General features: G+C 46.8%; 1 protein-coding gene across 1 annotated transcript in view; it reads left to right on the top strand.

Moving 5' to 3' along the window:
* The first annotated feature begins 602 nt into the window (after positions 1–602).
* Positions 603–24,558, top strand: part of RPL17 (ribosomal protein L17) — a 41,727-nt gene continuing 17,771 nt past the window's right edge. Inside the window, exon 1 of the mRNA XM_075586124.1 lies at positions 603–615. The gene's annotated coding sequence lies outside the window, so the exon portion shown is untranslated. The remainder of the gene's footprint in view (positions 616–24,558) is intronic.

Genomic DNA, 24,558 nt, shown 5'->3' with positions numbered 1-24,558 from the left:
AGCATAATGTCACGCTGTGCTCGCCACGGACAAGGAGGGATTCCGAAACTGAGGTGAGAAGAGTAACACCTGCACCCACAGCTACGGGGACACGCCTGGAAAGTGGAAAATAGGCGTCTGGAACCGTACGGGAGTATAAGATAAAGTAAGATACTCGCCGGACGAGAAGGGAGGTTCCAGAAGGATAGTTGGTACAGAGAGCCTGGGGTCCAGAGCCGAGAGGTAGATCGGAATCCGTAAGCCGAGGTAAAAGGTCGGAGAGTTCAGGAGGTCAGGGTACAAGCCAAAGGTCGAAGTCCAGAGCGGATCCGCAGCCAAGCCGGTTCGGTACACCAAAGATCACTAGGGAAGACAAAGAGACAAGAGCCAAGACAGGCACGACCGTGGGTAACACAGGTCACACAAAGCTATGCTCAGCCAAAGAAGGAATGGCTGAGCAAGGTATAAATAGGAGGAAGGACCAATAGGAAGCAGAGGAGGAACGAGGGAGTGGCCCCAGGGAAGATAGGGATTGGAGAGGACAAGATTGCCACAGCTGCGCTTCATGCGAGGCTTGCGGGCGGTGCACGCGCATCAGGCGTGGGCGCCGCACGGGAGAGGTACGCGCGGCCTGAGCTGGGGGCGGGAACTCCTCCTGTGGGAAGACGTAAAGGTCCTTGTTCGTGCGCGCGCATGCGCGCGTTCAGCAACCACGGCGGGGAGCGAAGGGGAAGGAGGATCCCGCCAGCAGCGGCGAGGCAGTAGAGCCGGAGCGGATCAGGTGAGTAAAGTCGCGGGAGGAACCCCCTTAGAGAGAGGTGTTCCCCCGGACCTTACAGAACGCGGCCTATCTACAAACATATGAGGCCTGAACTGCAGAATCGGAAGCGGACACTCCATGTGGACTACTAAGGGCTTCATATGTATGGTTGCATTTTGTTTAGGTACTGTATTTGTAGGGTGTTTGTGGTATGTTAACCCCTGTAGTGCCTGAAAGCATTCCTTTGTAGTAAGCAATAAATGGATATTTCCAATGTGGTGACATCAGCAAAAATGCAACAGACATAGGGCCTCATGCAGTAAGCGTCGATTATGTGAAATCGGCAATCTTACCGATTAGTCATGTTATTGGCGATTTTTCCTCTCCGTATGCAGTAAGTGCCGAATACATTCAAAATCAACCCAAAAACAAATCCGCCCACTCTCACGATGATTAGCCGATCACACACAGGTGTATCGGCGTGCGTGGCGCGGTGCTGTTAGGTTGCCCAATCACAAATCTTGCTGAATCAGGCGAAACAAGCATGTTTTTGATTGCGCGCCATATTTAAAGGCAACGTGTACTGCTAATCATTCTCTGTGTTGTTGGGAGTGAGAGAGAGAGAGACGCACAGAGCTGGACGATTGAAGATTTGCATATTGACTGAGAGACTTGTTGTGTATTGGGTGAGCTTTGTCCTTTGTTGTTTTGTTTACATCTTTGTCTTGTTTTATATGTGGAAGTGTTTCGTGTGATTGTCTGTACATTTATTGTCTGTTTTTTGTGAGTGCTGGAAGTATGCCCGCAAAGCGTGGGAAGAGTGATGCCGGTGGGAGTGGGAGTGCTACTCGTGCGAGTATGCGTCGGAGTGAACGTACTGTTCAGGGGAGTGATGTTGCTGAGAGTGAGAGTGGTGTTGCAGGGAGTGGGAGTGCTGGTGCTGCGAGTGGTGTTGCTGGGAGTGGGAGTGCTGTTGCTGGGAGTGGGAGTGCTGTTGCTGGGAGTGGGAGTGCTGTTGCTGGGAGTGGGAGTGCTGTTGCTGGGAGTGGGAGTGCTGGGAGTGCTGGTGCTAGGAGTGTGAGTGCTGTTGCTAGGAGTGGGAGTGCTGGTGCTAGGAGTGGGAGTGCTGGTGCTAGGAGTGGGAGTGCTGGTGCTAGGAGTGGGAGTGCTGGTGCTGGGAGTGCTGCTGGTGGCGCAGTTGCAGATGGGGTGGATGGTGGTGGCGTGCTTGCTGGTGGGCAGCTTTTGGAGGCTCTTCCATTGGAAGAAGGAGAGTCCAGTCAGCACCAGCCAAGCTCTGACCCTAAACCTGCTCGGAAGAAACGTGTGGAGAAGCCACGTAATCCTCGCTTCAATGACCAGGAAAATACAGCTCTTGTCACTGGCATTCTGGAGCACTATGACAGTATATATGGACATTTACTAGGTAAGTGTACCTTTACATTTATTATTCAAATACATGTGATCCTAGGTCATCTGAGTTTTGTTCATATGCAAATATGGGTTCACAATATCTTTCTATGTTAATTAGTCTGGAAACACAGCTTTTTATCATGCCTTACAAGGACAACTAAACACAGGCGGTCAATTTGCCATAACTGCATACAATATGAATGCAACCTTGCTTACATGTATAGGTTTAGTAGTGAATGCTCATGTGCTTCACATATTACACATAAAACAGCATGTTTGCTATCTCTTGGAACAGCTAGCAGTGTAGGAAACTGGTGCTTATATTATTATTAATTTACCTCATATATTTTATATGTTTTTCAAGGGCGGACAAGTTCAGCAAGCAGAAAAGAGATGTGGGACACAATAGTCATTGGTGTCAATGCGTGTGGGAATCATGTGAGGGACAAGCGGAGTTGTCACAAGAGATTTGATGATATTAGGTCCAAATTGAAAAAGAAAATACAACACCAACGCGTGCATGCTACTGGCACTGGAGGTGGGCCCACACCACAACGTCTCATATTAAGTCCATTGGAGGAGCTGCTTCGGGCAAAATTACTTCCCGTCGTCGTGGAAGGCTTACCTGGTGACCGTGATATAGGAATTTACCCCTCACAATTTCCACCAGGTGAGAAATATTACTGTACTAGGCGTGTCGTTGCTTACAGTTATTTTGCATAGTTACACTGCTTTTTATACTGTCTTCACAATATAAGCATACCTGCATCTATATATGTATATGTCTGATTCTGTATATATATATATCTCAAAATAGACATATATGTTGTACTCCTACTAAAAGCAGTAACTAATATAGCACATGCCATTGCGTGCTCATTTACATGTGAATTCCCAAAATGCATTGCTGCAGTGGAAGCAATTGATGGTGGGCGAAGATGGGGAACAACAGGGTAGTACACATGTGTAACACATGTTAATGAGAAATTATTACTAGCTACAGGTACAGAACAGAAATATGTAGAATATTATTGTGTATTTTATTTATTTTACTTTACATTAAACATGACATTACTGCCTATTTTAAGCATGCATCAAATATATTGCATGCAACGGCCTACAAACATCACTTGCACTAACACATCTATAGTTGTTTATTAAAAGGTCCATTTTTACTTTAACTCATATACAGACAGCATAATGAGGCACACGTATCATATTTTATGTCATTGTTTTCATAACTTAAAAACTGCACACGACTATTTAGCTCATCTACCATTGTGTTAAAGCAGCTGCAATTAATATCTCATCACAGCATACACTTCAACAGAGGGGGTGGGGTTCAGCACACACACTAATTACAGCCTCATTTTAGGGTCAACTTAGTTCACACCATTTGCACCTGTTTCAAGTCATTGAAAGGTGTGGCTGATTAGGCTTTTTGGGGAAGGGAATACCGTTCTTACAACCTGACTAGCACAACTGAAGTTAATCACACTCATTTGAAAGCTTCACTTTAGCTACTAAATGCCCCAACAACTCATTACTTATCAAACCGTACGTCACACATTAGTTCACTCATATTTATAGTTGAACTACTACTATCAACGACACATTATCACACACTGCATGTGTTGTCTTGTTTAGTCACAGCCACATTCATGTGTGCCACATCTTATATTAATGTACCACACATATCCTCTACCAAAAACAACACTTTGTGCAATATGACCACCTTCATGATAACCATTGTGAATGGTCATCTCATGATAGTTATGTACATTATGATACTGATATCACTACACAACATATGATTTTTATGTTCAAATTTAATCTATTTATCCTCACGCATTACTGCAGGAACATAGTATGTTTTATGTTAGGGAACTCAAAAGTTCTAAGTACACAGGCATGTACATTGTTATTACAACTATTTATGTTCACTTTCACACACACATTTTGGGTTAAGGAAATGATGCTGTTAGGTACTCAAATACAGAAAATACAATAACTGTTTGTTCAATATTTACACATGTAAATGTAAAACTTATGTTATTGTTATATATAGTTGCCCCTGAAGGACATGTGTCACCTGAGACTGAACAAGTGTCTTCACCTGGGTCAGCCAGCTCAACACACCTAGAAGGTGAGTGTATCAGTTGGTGGCCATATAATATGTGCTCTTCTATATGTTATGTTGTCATGTTCATTATTTGTTTTGCACATCTTCTTTAAATAGGATTACTTAGTGTCAGTGAAAATGAAGTGTAAGCCAACTTGTATTGTGTTAGTGATGTTAACTATCATGTAGGAGTTGTGAGTTTACAGCAAGTTTTCATTCACTCATATTTCATACTGAGTCCAAACATTATTCTTAAGTCAAGGTAGTTTTTAATGTGAGGTTATAAAACGTATGGAAACATGTTAGTTGTTACTTATGACACAGTACAATTACATAGTAACACAGCAGAGATTAACATGCCATTTAATAATGTGTACATTTATTTGTAGAACATGATGAAGAGGATTATGATGATGATGATGATGATGATGATGATGATGATGCCACCGCCGCCGCCATAGACACACAAATACAAGCAAGTGACCATGAAGAGGTTCCAATTGAAACTGTTTTACCGCCAAAACGTCCAGCAAATACCACATATGATGCAATTGTAGCTTCTGAGGGAAAAATTGTGGAAGCAGAAAATCGTCGCCATTCTGACCTGATGACAGTGCTGGAAAGGATGATTGCACTGCAGGAAGAAACAGTTTCACAATTGGCACATCTCCACAGAGTCTTCATTGAAGTGCCTAAACAGTTGCAAAAAATCAACACCTCATTCGAAGCATTAGTTGTTCAGCAAACACAAGCTAATTACTGGAGAATGACTAATGTACCACAATTCAACACCTCACAGCCAGGATCTGTTCATGCAGGTCAATTTTCACCACATTCATCTGATATTCATTCACCAGGCCCAAATGTTACCGGTCAAGTAGCAGACATTGCTGTGCAGGTTCCTGATGACATCCTACCGCTGCCATCTGTACAAATTCAGCAGCAGACACCTACAAAGGAGGCGACAAAAACAAAACAAGACACACATGAAACAGACCAACCATCACTTGTGCAGTGTCTACCAACTTGCTCACATGTGTCAGTGGGCACAAGCCCTGTCCGTGAACAGTCACTACCCAAAAGCCCTGTAGGTGAGTCACTGCCCAAAAGCCCTGTAGGTGAATCGCTGCCCAAAAGCCCTGTAGGTGAATCGCTGCCCAAAAGCCCTGTAGGTGAGTCACTGGCCACAAGCCCTGTAGGTGAGTCACTGGCCACAAGCCCCGTAGGTGAACAGTCACTGCCCAAAAGCCCTGTAGGTGAGTCACTGGCCACAAGCCCTGCCCGTGAAGTGCCAGAGGCCACTCAAAGTGGCTCTGTTGTGCCTAAAGTTGGTGGCAAAAGAAAAAGGAAAACTCAAGAGACAACAAGCAGGCCTGTTACTCGCTCGCAAAAGGAACAAAAAAAATAAATGTTATAATTCAGAAAATATGTCTTTGGCCTTGTTTTGTTGACTTCAGATTATCTAATTACTATTGTATGTATGCTGAAGACTGTGTTGTTTCCAAACTTTCAAGTATGTTTTTGTACACGTGAAGTTTTGGAAATGTTAACACTCCTAATTAATGAATAGTGTTATAAATATTTATGTTTTAATCGTCTGTTCAGTAATGGTCCACCAGGAGCCAGTTGCTAAGTTTAGAGAAGCTGACATTGACTTTGCAGCAAAACATTGCATTTGGGTGTGTTAATTGATGTAATCATTGCATGTGCATATTATTTTCATGCAATTATAAAAGCACCTATTTAACTGCAAACATCTTTCTTGTACGTGTACAGCAGGATTTTGTGTTAAATATTACTTACCTTTGGTGGCCATTGTAATGTTGTCCTTTAATCATTTATGTGTTCTTGTTTCAAGAACATCTCTGAATTGATACTAATATATATGTAGTATGTATTGATATATGCACACACACACACACAGACACACACTGTGTGTGTGTGTGTGTGTGTGTGTGTGTGTGTGTGTGTGTGTGTGTGTGTGTGTGTGTGTGTGTGTGTGTATATATAGTACTATCTAAACTGGTATAGATGTATTTACAAAAAACATACACTTCATGCTTCCTTGTGAAAACACACTATTTTAATAATACAGGCCTAATGTTTGACAACTATACTAAGTGTGAGCCTCTAACATTATTGGGTGCAAACAAATGTTTATTACTTAATTCACTCATGTTTATCACCATTTAAATAGGTTTCATACAAGGCCTACTTACTGCCATCAATATGTTGTGTGTACTCCAGCAATATTTTAAAAAAAAACATTTTTTTTATATATATATATATATATATATAATATATATATAAAAAAAAAATTTTTTTAATTTTTTATATATATATTATATATATATATATATATATATATACAGTGCTCGACAAACCCGGTCGCCAACTCGCCAGCTGCGATCGGATATTGGCTCGTGGCCAGTAGCTTTTCTCCTGCTCTGCAAAAACAAAATCCCCTGCTCGCAAAAAAAAAAAAATCCCTCTGGCTGTGACGCGGCTTGGAGTTGCCAGGACTTCAAACCGCCCTTCCTTCTCTGCACGGGTAAGTAATGGGGGGGGGGGGGGGGGTTGGGGGTGCGCGCGCGTGTGTCTGCTGCTGCTCCTCCTCCTCTTCCTATATATCCTCCTGTATAATTGTGTCACCTCCTGCTTACAAGACCTGCACTGATCCGGTCATGGAGAGGATGTGGACAGATGCTTGAGGTGGGGGGGAATTTAATGCACTGTAATAAATATTTATATATACTGTACTGTTCTGGTGTTTCTCCCCCCTCCCTCCGGTGCTCCCGCTGCCCGCGTGGGTCGGGTGCTTCACCCCCCTCCCTCCGGTGCTCCCGCTTGCCCACGCGGCTTGTGTGTCACTCCCCCCTCCCTCCGGTGCTAGCGCGGCTTGTGCGGCTCTCCCCCCCCTCCCTCCGGTGCCCGCGCGGCTTGTGTGTCACTCCCCCCTCCCTCCGGTGCTAGCGCGGCTTGTGCGGCTCTCCCCCCCCTCCCTCCGGTGCCCGCGTGGCTTGTGTGTCACTCCCCCCTCCCTTCGCTGCCCACGCAGCTCGGGTGTCTCTCCCCCCTCCCTCCGGTGCCTGCGCGGCTCGTGCGGCTCTCCCCCCCCCCCTCCCTCCGGTGCCCGCGCGGCTCGTGCGGCTCTCCCCCCCCCCTCCCTCCGGTGCCCGCGCGGCTTGTGTGTCACTCCCCCCTCCCTCCGGTGCTAGCGCGGCTTGTGCGGCTCTCCCCCCCCCCTCCCTCCGGTGCCCGCGCGGCTTGTGTGTCACTCCCCCCTCCCTCCGGTGCTAGCGCGGCTTGTGCGGCTCTCCCCCCCCTCCCTCCGGTGCCCGCGTGGCTTGTGTGTCTCTCCCCCCTCCCTCCGGTGCCTGCGCGGCTCGTGCGGCTCTCCCCCCCCCCCCTCCCTCCGGTGCCTGCGCGGCTCGTGCGGCTCTCCCCCCCCCTCCCTCCGGTGCCCGCGCGGCTTGTGTGTCACTCCCCCCTCCCTCCGGTGCTAGCGCGGCTTGTGCGGCTCTCCCCCCCCCCCCCTCCCTCCGCTGCCCACGCAGCTCGGGTGTATCTCCCCCCTCCCTCCGGTGCCTGCGCGGCTCGTGCGGCTCTCCCCCCCCTCCCTCCGGTGCCCGCGCGGCTTGTGTGTCACTCCCCCCTCCCTCCGGTGCCCGCGCGGCTCGGGTGTCTCTCCCCCCTCCCTCCGGTGCTCCTGCTGCCCACGCAGGGCGGGAGGTAGTAGCGGGGTGTTTCTCTGTCACATTGTGTGTGTGTGTATGGGAGAGAGAGAGAGAGGTATGGGAGAGAGAGGGGTATATGGGAGAAAGAGAGAGGGGTATATGAGAGAGAGAGAGAGAGAGAGAGAGAGTGTGTGTGTGTGTATGAGAGAGAGAGAATGTGTAGGACACCAGAGGTACCCCCCCACCCAGTCAGTCACCCCCCTCCCACCCAGTCAGTCACCCCCCCTCCCACCGTGTCAGTCACCCCCCCTCCCACCCAGTCAGTCACCCCCCCCCCCACCCAGTCAGTCACCCCCCCTCCCACCCAGTCAGGCACCCCCCCTCCCACCCAGTCAGGCACCCCCCTCCCACCCAGTCAGGCACCCCCCTCCCACCCAGTCAGTCACCCCCCCCATCCAGTCAGTCATAGTCAGTCATAGTCAGTAATCCCCACCCAGTCAGACACCCCATCACCCCACCCCCCCAGTCACCCCACACCCCCAATCACCCCACCCAGTCACCCCACACCCCCAATCACCCCACCCAGTCACCCCACCCACCCAGTCACCCCACACCCCCATCACCCCACCCAGTCACCCCACACCCCCAATCACCCCACCCAGTCACCCCACACCCCCAATCACCCCACCCAGTCACCCCACCCAGTCACCCCACACCCCCAATCACCCCACCCAGTCACCCCACACCCCCAATCACCCCACCCAGTCACCCCACCCAGTCACCCCACACCCCCAATCACCACACCCAGTCACCCCACACCCCCAATCACCCCACACCCCCATCACCCCACCCAGTCACCCCACACCCCCAATCACCCCACCCAGTCACCCCACCCAGTCACCCCACACCCCCAATCACCCCACCCAGTCAACCCCCACACCCCCAATCACCCCACCCAGTCACCCAGCCACACCCCCAATCACCCACCCAGTCACCCCACACCCCAATCACCCAACACCCCAGTCACCCCACCCAGTCACCCCAGCACCCCCAATCACCCCACCCAGTCACCCACACCCCCAATCACCCCACCCAGTCACCCCACCCAGTCACCCCCACCCCCATCACCCCACCAGTCACCCCACACCCCCCAATCACCCCACCCAGTCACCCCACACCCCCATCACCCCACCCAGTCACCCCACACCCCCAATCACCCCACCCAGTCACCCCACCACCCCCCCAATCACCCACACCCAGTCACCCCCACACCCCCCCCCAATCACCCCACAGTCCCACCCCATCACCCACACCCCAGTCACCCCACACCCCACACCCCACCATCACCCCACACCCCAGTCACCCCACCCATCACCCCACACCCCATCACCCCCACCCCACCCAGTCACCCCACACCCCCAATCACCACACCCAGTCACCCCACACCCCCAATCACCCCACACCCCCATCACCCCACCCAGTCACCCCACACCCCCAATCACCCCACCCAGTCACCCCACACCCCCAATCACCCCACCCAGTCACCCCACACCCCCATCACCCCACACCCCCAATCACCCCACCCAGTCACCCCACACCCCCAATCACCCCACCCAGTCACCCCACACCCCCAATCACCCCACCCAGTCACCCCACACCCCCAATCATCCCACCCAGTCACCCCATCCCCCCACAGTCACCCTCTCTCTGTCTCTCACCCTCTCTCTCGCCCTCCCTCTGTCTCTCTCGCCCTCCCTCCGTCTCTCTCGCCCTCCCTCCGTCTCTCTCGCCCTCCCTCCGTCTCTCTCGCCCTCCCTCCGTCTCTCTCGCCCTCTCTCTCCGTCTCTCTCACCCTCTCTCTCCATCTCACCCTTTCTCTCCGTCTCTCTCACCCTCTCTCTCCGTCTCTCTCACCCTCTCTCTCCGTCTCACAATCTGGATCTGGATATCTTATTTACCCTGTATATCTTAACTGCCCTATACTACACCGAAATAACCTATACTGCTTTCTTCCAGATCTGACTCAAGCTTCACACAGGAGACATCGGAACCCTACCTAACCCAGAAGACAGGTAGGGAACACATCCACTTCAATGTATAACATTGCGGGAATGAGGTACCTGGACATTGATGGACTGCGGATCAGGTAAGATTCCAGGCGGGATTGCTGCTTTAAATATTGTGAAGCGGGGACGTCCAGGCACTGGTTAAGGAGTGCAGGGAACTAGTCATTCACATCTGGCTTTTTTTCTTGATTTTACATTTTTATACGCACGCACGCACGCACGCACGCACACACACACACATACACACACATACACACATACAGACACACACACACACCAAGGACTAATTGTAGTATAATGTAATACAATAAATAAACTTATGTCAAAAACGAATGTTCTTACTAGGAATTTATTCAATTTATTTCATTTATGTTTTTTTTTAAATGCGGGGCTGGGGGCGGGATTAGAGGCGGGGTTGGGGGCGGGACTAGGGGCAGGACTAGAGGCGGGGTTGGGGCGGGACTAGGTGGCGAGTAGATTTTTTGGTTCGGCGAGTAGATTTGTGGGTGATTTGTCAAGCACTGTATATATATATATATATATATATATACACATACACATACACACAATATACATATAGTACAATATACACTTTATATATATATATATATATATATTTATGAGAGAGATATATTTATATATATATAGATACACACGTATTTAAACTCATGCAGACAGGGACTTAACCAGACTTTCAAATACACACAGAAATGTATGTGGGAACAAAACATTTCATTTTGCAGGTGTGTGTATTTACTGATATGGCTGTCTAAGCACTATTTTCACACACTGCTCTTTGTTATTTTGCAAGAAAACTCAATGTTACTGAATGAAAAGTGTAGTAATGTTTTCAGAAACGAGATAAAAAAAGGATACATGTTTGTCCCACATGCGGCTATCACAAACCACAAATTTTCAAGCAATTATAACTAGAAATCCAATTGGCGTTTGAAATAAGGAGTTACAGTTTATACTTTTGTTGACCTTGAAAAGGAAACACAGCAATTTGTTAGCCATTGAGCAGTTTCATTTTGATGAGCAAAGAACAGATACCTGCACACATCTTTTGTGCTACTCTGCAATGGCTGATGAATTGGTGACAATTATGAATCCGAATTTAGGTTATAAATACATGATTTCAGAAGCTATTTTATCAACTTGCGGACACCAAGCAAGCACACGCCAAATCTATGATTTGATTCGAGCAAAATATCCTTATTACCAAAACCGTCGGCATGCGCGCAATTTTAATTCCTCAATAACATTCACTTTATCAACTAATGACTTTTTTGAACGTGTGCAGGATAAGCTAGAACACAACTATGGTTTCTGGAAGATTGCCAAAGAAAAACATTTCACCGTGAAAGAAGGCACATATATTGTGGTTAAAGGCATATTTATTCCTAATGCCAATAGCAATGGATCCGCTACTACTGTTCCGTGTGAATCGATACCTGCTGCAATATCTGCACCCTCCATTCCTGAAACCCACATTGTACAAGAACATAACTACTATGATTATGTACCAAGCCTTTCAGCTGAAAATGCATTGGAATGGGTACCCGAAGAAATGAACATACCTCCCGACCAATTGTTTGAAGAAAGCAGATTCCTATGAGCGCTTCATGGAGGAGATGTGTGTCATACTGGATTCAGCGGGTGGGTCAAGCGTGGATGAAAAAGCCTTGCATTTCTGGAGCGACCAGTTGCAGCCAGACGAAGAGTTAATTCTAGAAGAATGGTAAATATAACAACCGTTATGAGTTGACTCTGCGTTTAAATATTTATTTTTTTTCTAACCACCATTTTCCCTTTCAATGCGTGGATACAGCGTAACATAGCAGACTGCATAACATGTAGCGATCACAAACAAATTGTTTCCGAATACAATATAGTAGAACCTGAAAGAGTAGTACACATTGCTGACGGAATAAATATACGTACTTTCCTATCCCTTTAACCATATTAGCAACATTTTACCATAACTCTAACACATACCTGTTTTGTTATCATGCTACATCTACAACATTTAAAAGCGGGTCCACCACGTATGACGTGGGACCCTTGTCATGGCCCAAGGCGTCCTTAAAAAGGATTACGGATGTAAGTCCCGCCCCCAAGCGACGTGCGCGCCTCAAAGCCTATTGGCTGTCATGTTTTGTTATAGTAACGGTAACTGCAGTGTGTCATGTGTGCGGCTCAGTGTTTGTAGGCGTCAACTGGGCGTCAGCTGAATGTTAATTGAGTGGGAGGAGTGTTAGCGTGCGTTTCACGCTGGTTTAACATGACGTCACACGTATTGCATTTGCGCATTGTGTTATCGGCCGTCCTTTCTGTCCAAACACGTCTGTTTAAAAAGAATACAGATGTACTCGTTTAGAACGAATGTAGTTTCGTATTCATTGTATTTGAAATAAAGATTTTATGTTTAATGGTATTTTCAAGATGTATTGAACGCACAACGTACGCTTTGTTTTGCGCATGCGCTAACAGTTAGTGCAGCCAAGCGTAAAGTGCGTGCGCACACTAAGATGTGCGCGCACATTTTTCAGTATACAGGCAACGTTCACATCATATACATAGTTATGCCTGCTACAAATTTAAAGAAACATTACATACTGATGTACACTTGTACTTCTAACATATAAGTGAGTGACGTGTGTATGTACACAATCATATAGAGCTGTGTAATGCGTTGTCACGGATACATATATAGTAAGGTGCCATATTTGACCCTCATGTGTTTGCTGTATTTCAGAGATGTCGGGGAAGATACAATCGGATCAATGTATGATTTCAGAAGAGTCTACCTTTATATGAGATGATTGTGAGGAGGATCCACCGACTACTATACTACATATGGAACTAATTTTATATTGCTTGCAGCGCTTATTAACAAACAATTAAAAATGTGATACCCTTATGCCTATATTGCATAAGCACTTAATTAACATAATGATGTTGCAAAATAGTGCCTCATGAATTTTTATTGAGTGTTCTTTAATGACTACTATCATTTTATGGCATGGTGTGTTTTATATATAACAACCATTCCCACTCTGCTAACACATTTGTGAATTATATTGTGTAATGGAACGTATGACTGTCGAAACTATGTAACAATAATAATAATAATAATAATAATAATTATAATATGAGCATGTTCATGTATAGCGCTGCTAGTTGTACACAGCGCTTTACAGACACATTTTTCAGGCTGAGGTCCCTGGCCCGTGGAACTTACAATGAATTTTTTGCCGCCTGAGGCACAGGGAGATAAAGTGACTTGCCCAAGGTCACAAGGAGCTGACACCGGGAATTGAACCAGACTCCCCTGCTTCAAAATCTCAGTGCCAGTGTGTGTCTTTACTCACTGAGCCACTCCTTCTCCCAATGTAAAGGACACTTACAACCAACTAGCCATTTCTTGTTAAAAATCTCTTGTTACATGGGTATGTTGATAAAATGGTTTGGGACTGTAGCAAATAATGTTATTGGCCAGATGTTGTGGTCTCCTACAATGCATGATGTTCTGATTATGACATCAACATCATGTAATGAAGTATGTTTCTGTGTATATTTCATTAACCTAACTAACTATAGTTTACTGTGTTTATTAAACGTTATAAAAATACATAGTATAGTCAATATGATGATATAAGCTACCATAATAAAGCTGGTGTTATCATTTGTCGGTGTTATACATGGATCCTACACAAATTGATACAGACACAAACAGTTGTCTTACAAAGTGTGTCTATGCTAATGTGCACGTGATTGACGTTACAATTGTGACAATACTTGATAATTATCATCATGATAATGATGAAGTGACGTGATTTATATTGCAAAAATATTACCAACATTGTCATATTGGTAAATTAGAAATGCTAAATGACAGTAACATTAGTGACAAATTTGTCTTCTCTGTTAACAGTTTAACACTTGGTACATGTAGGACACATCCACACACGTGTGACTTATACATACACATGTCACAAATGTAAATTAATGTTGACTATTAATTCCTAGCATTACAAAACACCAACATTGCTAAATATAAGATGTAGTACGCATTGTTGTGATTGCAGGCATTCATGCATGGAGTTTTATGATCAGTCAATTTCATCCGTGATGAATGATCTCCCGTAAGTAAAGAAATAAGTACAGTTATCCCCTTGTCTCCAAACACCTCTATATTACATGAATGGAATTTATAAGGAAACATACATAAAATGTGATGAAATGGGAGTAATCATTTTCTAATACAATGCACATGAAAGCTCAAGAGTAGCTAAATGCATATACATGATACAGAAAGTACATATATGTAACATTTGTGTTTAAACCAATATGTTGGGTTTTGACTTCAAATAATTATAGGAAGATTGATGTAGGCACATCTTATGAGAGATGTCAGCAAATATACATACCATGATCAGTCATACTGGAGATATACCTATAATGCAAAGGAACAATATATAAATTGCAAACATTGACATGCCATCTTCAGTACCGTAAACAACACAGCAAAGTGTGTATTTGGTGTTAAATGTGCAACACCATGTATATTTCATGACATTCAAAATGTAAATCAGGCAGTTGTACACATCATATGGATGTACATGTTACACTGCACCAATAACATTGTATGTAAGCATACTAGAAGCATGAATGAGTATGGGCATAATATGTGTATTGTGTTAGCATAAGGAACAACACAATGCTAAAATATTAGTGCTTTGTTACCCCAGTTGTATTCACATACACACAACTAAAGTAAAATTGAAGAGGGATTATATAACCTGTGCAACAATAACATACCGGTGCCACATCCCTTTGTGCACACAGCAGAGAGAAGAAAGGTGTGCAACCCATATTCATCTGTGTCCTACCAGAAGGGTATATAAAAAAACATTATTGTTAAGATAACATAATGTAAGTATAAAAGTAGAACTTGGAACATATATGTTTGTACTTACAAGAAAAAAATGAATTGATGAGATTCTGGCGTGTCTGGCCACCACTGGCTGTTTGTTCATTTTCAGCAGCTACATGGGTGGGATGCTCGTCTACCACAGGCTCAGCTAGGTCTGACTGTACATTGTGCCTCAGTGCAACATTGTGCAAAATGCAACAGGCAAGGATAATATCAGACACTTTTTGAGGCTTGTATAGAAGAGCCCCACCAGTTCTGTCCAGACACCTAAATCTGGTCTTGAGTAGGCCAAATGTCCTCTCTATAACAGATCTTGTAGAGATATGGGCTGCATTGTACCTCTCCTCTGCTTCAGTTTGAGGGTTTAGCACCGGAGTCAAGAGCCACGGCCTAATTCCGTATCCTGAGTCACCTATAATGAATGGAGCACACATAAGCTGACATTAGTGATCAAATTGTACAATGCCAACATTCCTAAATAAAAAAGTGTTTTGTGTTAGAACATGTAAATGTGTACTCACCCAGCAGCAAACCATGTTCAAAATGTCCCTCTTCGAACGCATGGAAGACTGAAGAGTTCCTCAGGATAGAGGAATCGTGACTGGAACCAGGGAATTTGGGTACCACATGCATTATCCTCATCGTGGCATCACATACCACCTGTACATTGAGTGAATGGTAGTGCTTCCGATTGCGGTACACATGCTCACTCTGACTAGGTGCAATCAAAGCAACATGTGTGCAATCGATTGCACCCAGCACACATGGTATCCCTGCTATATTATAAAAGCCAGTCCTGACTTCCAGCCACTCTGTCGCCTCTGTAGGAAAATGAATATAATTCCTAGCGCATCTATTGAGTGCATAGAGAAACTGGGTCAAGGCCCGCGAGAATGTAGATTGCGAGACCCCGCCCACTATGCCCACAGTTGTCTGGTATGACGCGGAAGCAAGATAATGTAATGAGCACAGCATTTTAACAAGCCCAGGGACTGCACGACCTCTGGCTGTGAAAAAATCTAAATCTCCCCTTATCTCCTGATAAAGAGCTAAGATTGCTGCTGAACTCAAACGATAGCGACTTACAATCTCCTCCTCACTCATCCCATCTAACAGGGTTCTCTCCCTGTACAGACGAGGCACAACTTGTCTCCTCTGTCTTCTCCTCTGATCTCCTGTCCCTCTCCCTGTCTCTGTCGTATCCGCGTGACTGTCCCTGTCACTGTCACTGTCCCTCGGTGTGTCCCTCCCTTGCCCTATATGATTGTCTTCATCATCAAGCATGTCATAGAAAAGAATGTTCCTCCGTCTCCTAAACAATCTCAACATTTTGAAATGAGTAGCTGTGAATGATCAGGTAATGGGCGTCCTTTAAATAGGTATGTGATGATGTCAGGTGACATAGTAAAATGCAAGGTGTTACACTACCGACACACTTTATTGAAGTGTGGTCGGTACCGCAAGCCGGGAAATCTCCCGGCTTGCTAGTGGCCGCCCCTCGGCGTGCCGCGCGTCATAGACGCGCGGTCACGCGTCATCGGGAGCGTGCGCCCCGTGCACGCGTGTCCAGGGGCTCCCCGAGGGAGCCCTGGTGTCCCGCGATCGCGGGACAGCGGCAGGGGGTTCCGGGGGACCCGGCGGACCCGGCAGCGTTAGGGAGAGCGCCCCGATCGGAGGGCGCTCTTCCGCTGCTTCGGCGTGCGCCCGTCACACTCGGGCGCGCGCCAGGCTACTGCTGCGGCACAGAACGGGCAAATGCTCGAATAAACTGTGCCGCAGCAGTACATTAACATAATAAAGTACTTCTGTGGCAAGCTGTGTGCAGTTCTTGTTATAAGTATTTGTTGTGTGTATTCTGCAGGGAATGATGATATTTGGCAATGATGTGACGTGAACCTTTGTAGAAACATTGCTTGCAAATAAATAGTTGCATGTGCAATGCATGTAACACTTGTGAACGCAACAGTCAGTCATGTAATTAGGCAAAAAGGCTGAGATTGACGTGGGAAAAGTTTTGTGTAACATGTGTAATTAGGCATGTTATTGTGACATGTTGACAACAATGAATAGTCGTGTGCATATGCATGCATTTCTGTAAGGAGGATAGTTGGTATAGAATGAGTTAACAAGGTGTCCCAATGCTGAATTACTGTACATGTGTGTATAAGTTAGGTTGAAGTGCTTGTAATGCTACGGTTACAATGTAAACATGCAATGTGATTGAGCGTCCAATAAGTGACGTCATGAAAATAGGGAGGACCCAAAACTATATGTAAACATGAGAAGACAGATGTACATGAACGTTTAAAGATGCGTGTCACATTACAAGCATTGTGTAATGTAAAGGAAGATGAATATACTGTGTATGTGTGACATGTGTGACATGTGTAACATCATGTAAATAATTGTCGCTCAGTTCATTAAAATGTGTGATATGATGTGAGGTTCTCCTTTAAGAGTTGAGTATAGTATTTTCCCTTGGCACATCATCACATGATGAGTAATGTGACCCGCAAATGCTGCAAACATGTAAAAGTATAATGTTATGCAAATAATACACGTCAGCTGTGACACAATGCAGGGAATGCCCCCACACTGTAATGCAAATGACGTTTGTATTGTGAGCAATGAAACGTAAACAGTACTATACTGTTATACGTCCCCGCTCCATTGACTCCATTGATGTACAGAAGTTTTTTTTTTCTAAGTGCCGTTGCGGCAGCCTTAGCGATCGTTCTCCCCTCCAAACTGCCAACTTTAGTTGGCGGGAGAAATTGGCCATAACATCTCAATTTCGTAGTGCCGATCAGCCCCGATAAGCTGATTTTTTTTGTTGAATCCAGCCGATTTAAAAAAGTGGTCGATCAGTGGCGAAAACAGGCTTATCGGCAGCCGACTGGCCATAACAAAATAATCGGCTCCGAAACCTGGCGAAATCAAGCACTTATCGGCGCTTACTGAATCTCAAACCCAATTTTGGCTATAAAATGGTGATAATTCCCTTATCAACGCTTACTGCATGAGGCCCATAGTCATTCTTAGTAGAGATGGGCCATTTGTTTCTGGTGAATTTGGATCTGCAGCGGATCCGCCGGCTCCTTTGGTCCGCGGATTCATCTCAAAAAGAGCGATTTGCGTTTTGCGGATTTGTAAAAATTATTATTACCTACACACTCTATTCTGCCACCTGTGGGCGGATTTGGAGAATCTACCAGGATACTTCAGGTACAGGCAGTGCTCGGTTATCCGACACAATGCGTTACTCAAAATGGCGTCGGAAAGCGAAGCATTGTAAAGCGAATCACATTTTCCCGTAGGAACACTCTTTAAATCAAACGTTCCGTTCCTGAAGGCATTTTTAATGCTAAAAAAAACACAAAATATTTTACTCAAGCAATAAGATTAGGCTGCACACACATACATTATGATGTAAAGATTCTATTTATTGAATCCAGAACGGTATAATAAAACTGTTAGACATGTTTAGAGACCTGCATTGGACAGCGTCGGATAAGCCATTCGTCGTAAAACGAAGCGTCGTAAAACGATGACTTACTGTATGGTCCTTTTTCAGCACAGGCATCTCTCCCTAATTTTATTTAGAGGGAGGTTTGAGGGGACATATATACAGCCGGAGATACTATAAAGTTAGGGACTCCTCCCTCTCCTCCAATTTGCAATAGAGAATACAGTTTTTTTCACACATTTCAGCCTCTGCTGACCAACTTTGCAACATGATATGGGAAAGGGCACGGTACCTTGCAACAACCCATGCAGTTAACCCTTTAGGGCTCTTAACCCCATAAGTGCATGTAGTCTAAGGCAGCGGTGCACAAACTGGGGGGCGCGACCCCCAGGGGGGGCGCGAGACTGCCGGCGGGGGCGCGGGGTTTACAGAGGCCCCGCGCGCTTCCCGAAGGCACTTAAATTAAGTGCCGGGGGAGCTGCAGGGCCTCTGTAAACCTTTACTTACCTAGGCTCCGGCGGCTTCCTTCCTGCTATGGCAACATGACGTCATGACGCCGGAGCGCAGGTAAGTGGGGGCGCGGGAGTGAGGGGACCGTCGGCAGGGGGGCGCAGCGAAAAATGTTTGCGCCCCCCTGGTCTAAGGGAAACCGTGGGCGACTACGCGTGCTGCTGATACCTGTACGTTCACAGGAGGCCTGAGCCTTCGCTTTTGGGAGCCTGGGGTGAGCTCTCTCTCTCTTAGTGCAGCGTTTCCACCTATGAGGGATCCTAGCATTGGCCGGATGACTCCTCATAGGAACCAATACAGTCATTAATAAACAGTATCATACCAGGTAATATATAACTTGTATTTACTGACACACATAACAATACTACAATGGTAAAATGCAATGCAACCACCACCATGAGTGAGTCCCCCAAAGTACTGAGGGTGCCCTGAGCACCTGTAACCTGATGTCCACATGAGCAAGCCCACCCAAAGTGTGAGGTAGCGCTACCCTCCTTGTGATGTGATGGTGCACGATGGTACCTTCCTGGTCTCAGGCCAGACCAGGGAATATTGATGGCAGGGTGCTGAATTAGGTCCCACCCAGTGGGGCCTCCAACAATTCCCCTCACACCTTGTCCAGGGAGCAGTCCACGTTGCGATCTCCAGCCGGAGGATTCCTCTCCTGTGCTACCACGTGCAGCCTGGTCCCCAGCCGCAGTCGGCCGCATAGACGTCCATCCACCGGCATGGTAGTACAGCTGAGGTTCTAAAGGGAGGGTCCCCATCTGGGGCCTTCCCTATGACACTCCACTTCTTTGGAGGGATCGGGGCCTATCTAGGGCCTTGGGGCAGAGTTCTGCCTAGTCCAGGGGCTTACTGGCTCCCTGGACGCGTCTGTCCTCTCTGCTGGCTCCTGCAAGACTGCCTCGTGTTTTCTGCCCTGTGGAGAATCTCTCTAATAACCGCTTGCTCCTGATTGGTTAATACGGCCCGTGTGACACACCCAAGTCATCTGGAAAATGCAAAGATGGCCGCCGACACTCTTCCCGATCATGCGGAGCTCTGCCAGCTAAACAGCTGATCAGTTCCCTGCACCAGAGACAAGGTAGTGGACTCTGCTACATCCTACCCCTGGTGGAGAATTCAACGTCCCTGCTTGAGAACAATATATATATACAGACTCTTTTATATAATGAAAAATGCATATATACATACCTACCACTTAACTCTGTACAAGAAACATCTAAACCAGGGGAGCACAATATTTTTTCCCTGCGCCCCCTGTCGGCTGTCCCACTATCTGCGTACCCCTCCCTCCTCCCTACTGTGGTTCCCGGCGTCTGGGCATCATGACGTCACATTGCCATAGCAACGTGACATCACATGACCCCTGACGCCGTGTTGCCATGGCGGCGTGTCTCCAGATGCTGGCTGAACCACGGTAAGTAAGGTTTACAGAGGCCTTCGCCGCTTCCCCGGCACTTAATTTAAGTGTCTTCGGGAAGCTTGCGGGGCCTCTGTAAACCCCGCGCCCCTCGCAGTTAATTTTGAGCCCCCCAGTATGCACACCGCTGATCTAAATGATATAAAAAATTTCAGTAAGCACCGTCATTAAAGATGCAAACTGGCTCTGAGACAGCTGCTGAGACTCATAGTGAGGTGCCCCTAACAAACCATATGCCATTCTCGTTGGAGGGCGTCTCACTCTTTGACTCCTACGAGTCTCTTCTCCATCTTCCTGGTTGGAGAGGCTACCATCGGCTTGAGGCCCTGGCCCTCTCATAAAGGTGTGACTCTTGAGTTACAGTGTCTCTTTTGGGTGTAAAACTGGGACTTTCTGGATCCAGTCGGCTTGTTGGGGCCACTGGAGATGGTGCCTGACTGACGAGATCACTTCCCGACTCTTCCTCTGGTGCTGCCCACCAGTCTCTGTGGGTATTTGAAGAAGTACCTTCCATTGGATCCTGGTTCTCTTGAAGGTAGCAGGGGCAATGGATCATTATCACTTCCTCCCACTTGAGGGATTGGTAACAAATGATTCAGATGCCAGACCTTTACCCTGCCCTCTGAGTCTTTGATACGGTATACAGGGAGGCCAGGCATCTGCGACTCCACCTCGAAGGGAGGCTCTCGCCAGCGGTCAGCTAAATTGTGCTTCCCCGGTATTCCCAGGATCCGCAAGAGAACCTTGTCTCAAGGCTGCTGCTCCCGATATCGTACCTTACAGTCAGTACCGCCGTTTGTTGTTTCAATTCAGTTAGGCGGTGGCTTCTTCCGCCAACTGATACGCTCTACGGAAGTTATCCTATAGTCTGGTTACATACATATTGTGGGTCATGTTCGGTACCCCGTCAGTGGACACTCTTAGGGCCTCATGCAGTAAAGGGCGATAGAAAAAAATCGCCAGGGTTTTGAAATCGACATTTTTGACAGCGTTGCTTTCACGGTATGCAGAAAGGCCGAATACCAGTGATAGTAACATTTGCAAAAATGGCGAGTAGCCAGCGTCGAGATGATCTGCCCTCCGCAAACAGCTCACCCGGCGAGTTGTTTCTGCTGCAGAGAGAGACGCCTCTCCCTGCGCATATCTCGCCGTATTTTTTTTTTCTTTAAATGTTATTAATAGTGTAGATGAGCAGGGGGTCTCCGGAGCAGAACCATGTTGATTTCAGCCTCAGGGACACCCTGCTTCCTGAGATACAGGCCCCGTTATGGGGTGCCGGTATCGCCTATGCATTTGATTCCCACGGTCACGTGACGCAGGACATTTAAATGCATAGGAGATACCGGCACCCCATAACGGGGCCTGCATCTCAGGAAGCCGGCGGTCCCCTCACCTGAAATCAACGCGGTTCTGCCCAGGAGACCTCCTGCTCCCGCACACTATTAATAAAAATTACATTAAAGCAGCTTCATTACCTTAGCGGATATCCGCTAAGGCAATGAAGGGGTTAAACACCAGTGCCATGTTTATTGTGGGTAGCGGGGGTGGGTGAAGGTGGTATTAGGCCCATGGTGGGTGTGTAGGCCTTGCGGGGGGCAAGTGGGTCCTCCCCTTCTGTTAATCTCTCTGTGGGGGTACTCCTGGGACCGCTTTACTTTTCTCTTTACACAATGTCTCTAGGTGACCTTATCACATCTCTTGGGTTCAAATATCACCTATTTGCTGATGACGCACAAATTTACTTTTCAACTCCTGATCTTACATCTGCTGCACAGACAAAAGTCTTTGAATGTCTCTCCACTATATCATCCTGGATGGCCCCCCGCCGACTCAAACTTAACATGTCAAAGTCAGAGCTCCTTATACTTCCTCCCAAGCCTGGCCCCACTGCCCCATTCTACATTACTGTTGGCAGCACTATTATACACCTAGTATCACAAGCACGCTGCCTACAGTAGGTGTCACATTTGACTCCTCGCTCTCCTTCTCCTCTCACATTCACAATGTAGCTAAAGCCTGTCGTTTTTTCTTCCATAACGTTGCAAAGATACGCCCTTTCCTCTGTTGCTCTACTGCTAAAACTCTCCCCTTCCATCTATCCTACACTCTGCTGGTAGTATCATTTTACGCTCCCTTAAATCTGTCTCAGCGTATCTCCTATAGTGTTAACAAAGATAACTTAAATTAGCGCTAGACCAATTGTGTATATGTGCAGTGCATATAAACGTGTGCTGAAGCTGCCTGGTGATTCTACTAAGGGTGCAATCTCAAGTGAACCCTAAAAACAATATAATAATACAAAAGTGGAATGAATACCTGGCGCATACAAATGGTGATAATATTAACAATACATATATTAATATAAATAAATACAATAATGTAAAGGATATATCAGTGAAGTGAAGTCTTTTTCAAAGTCTATGAGTGAAATGGACTCTGTCCTTGACTTGGGTAGAATAAAGTCTCTCTCCTGCAGCAAGTTATATTCTAGATATAAAGTGGGTCTCATGCAGTTGAGAGAATCTGTATCCTTGTTTCTTCAAATCCAGACGTTCACAGGTTAACCCGAACCCCACGTGTTGATTCTGTCTCTCCTGGATCCTTGAAGAAACTCCGTCTCTGGAAAGTGCTTTCTCCTTCTGTGCTGCTCTCCTGTATGTGCCTCAAGTTCCGTGAGTTTAAAAACAATTCAAACGCCCGACCCGGCTGTCCCACAGCACACCCCAGAACGAGCTATATAAGTACAAGGGATTGCATAGGCTCCACAATCCCCTGACGAAGTGACGTTCCCCGTCACGAAACGCGTAGGGAGGAGCCTAAAGTGAACGTCAATCAGGACTCTCATCCACTCTCCGGTCAGTTCACTGAACAGTGACGTCAGCACGCGCAAGTCTGGATAGCGCGAAACACACGCGACCAGAGGCAGGAGCTGACAGAGACTGGGGTGTGCTGTGGGACAGCCGGGTCGGGCGTTTGAATTGTTTTTAAACTCACGGAACTTGAGGCACATACAGGAGAGCAGCACAGAAGGAGAAAGCACTTTCCAGAGACGGAGTTTCTTCAAGGATCCAGGAGAGACAGAATCAACACGTGGGGTTCGGGTTAACCTGTGAACATCTGGATTTGAAGAAACAAGGATACAGATTCTCTCAACTGCATGAGACCCACTTTATATCTAGAATATAACTTGCTGCAGGAGAGAGACTTTATTCTACCCAAGTCAAGGACAGAGTCCATTTCACTCATAGACTTTGAAAAAGACTTCACTTCACTGATATATCCTTTACATTATTGTATTTATTTATATTAATATATGTATTGTTAATATTATCACCATTTGTATGCGCCAGGTATTCATTCCACTTTTGTATTATTATATCAGCGTATCTCCTGCTGAAATCCTTCTCCTGACTTCCTGTCAAGGGGAGATCTACGGCAGGAGTGAATCCCAGTGGCAGGAACAGCATGGAGAAGGCAAAGCATAGTTGGGGTCATAGGCAGGGGTCCAGGGCATGTGGCAATATAGCGTAGTCGGGTCACAGCAGAGGTCGGAGGCAGGTGGCATGAACAGGACTGGAGCAAGAGGGCAGGGCTGGGGCAAGGGAATAGGAACCAGCAACAGCAACACAGCACAAAGGCACAGCAAAAAAAAAAAGGAACCAAGCAGGTGCTGGAGGAATCAGTATATTAGGCACTGATAGACAGGAAGTGGAAGTTTATATAGGCAGGCTGACTGACAGAAGACAGGTGGAGGGTATCAGGTTTCAGAGTCTGGAAGGTTCTCTAACACAGCGGTGCGCAAACTGTGGGGCGCGCCCCCTTGGGGGGGCGCACGATTATGTAGGGGGGGCGCGTGCTGCGTGCGGAGAAACCTGGGGGCGGGCAGAGCTATGCACGGGCGGCCAGAAGCTCCGTGCTGAGGCTGCTTCTGTGTGATGTCTGCCTTGCTGTGGGGGCGGGGCTTCTCACTGCACACAGACAGCCCCTCCTCCTCCTGTCCCAGTTTTCAGCGTACATGGGGGACTGAAGCAGGCTTAAAAGTGAAAGTAAGTATTTGTGTGTTGTGTGTGTAGAGGTGGGAGACATATTGGGGGGAGGGGGAGAGAAAGAGAGCCATGGAGAGGTGGGAGACATATTGGTGGGAGAGAAAGAGAGCCATGGAGAGGTGGGAGACATATTGGTGGGAGAGAAAGAGAGCCA

This window comes from Ascaphus truei, chromosome 1 (genome assembly GCF_040206685.1).
Source record: "Ascaphus truei isolate aAscTru1 chromosome 1, aAscTru1.hap1, whole genome shotgun sequence".
NCBI lineage: Eukaryota > Metazoa > Chordata > Amphibia > Anura > Ascaphidae > Ascaphus > Ascaphus truei.
The sequence above is the reverse complement of the archived record's forward strand: the minus strand, read 5'-3'. Positions and strand labels throughout refer to the sequence as shown.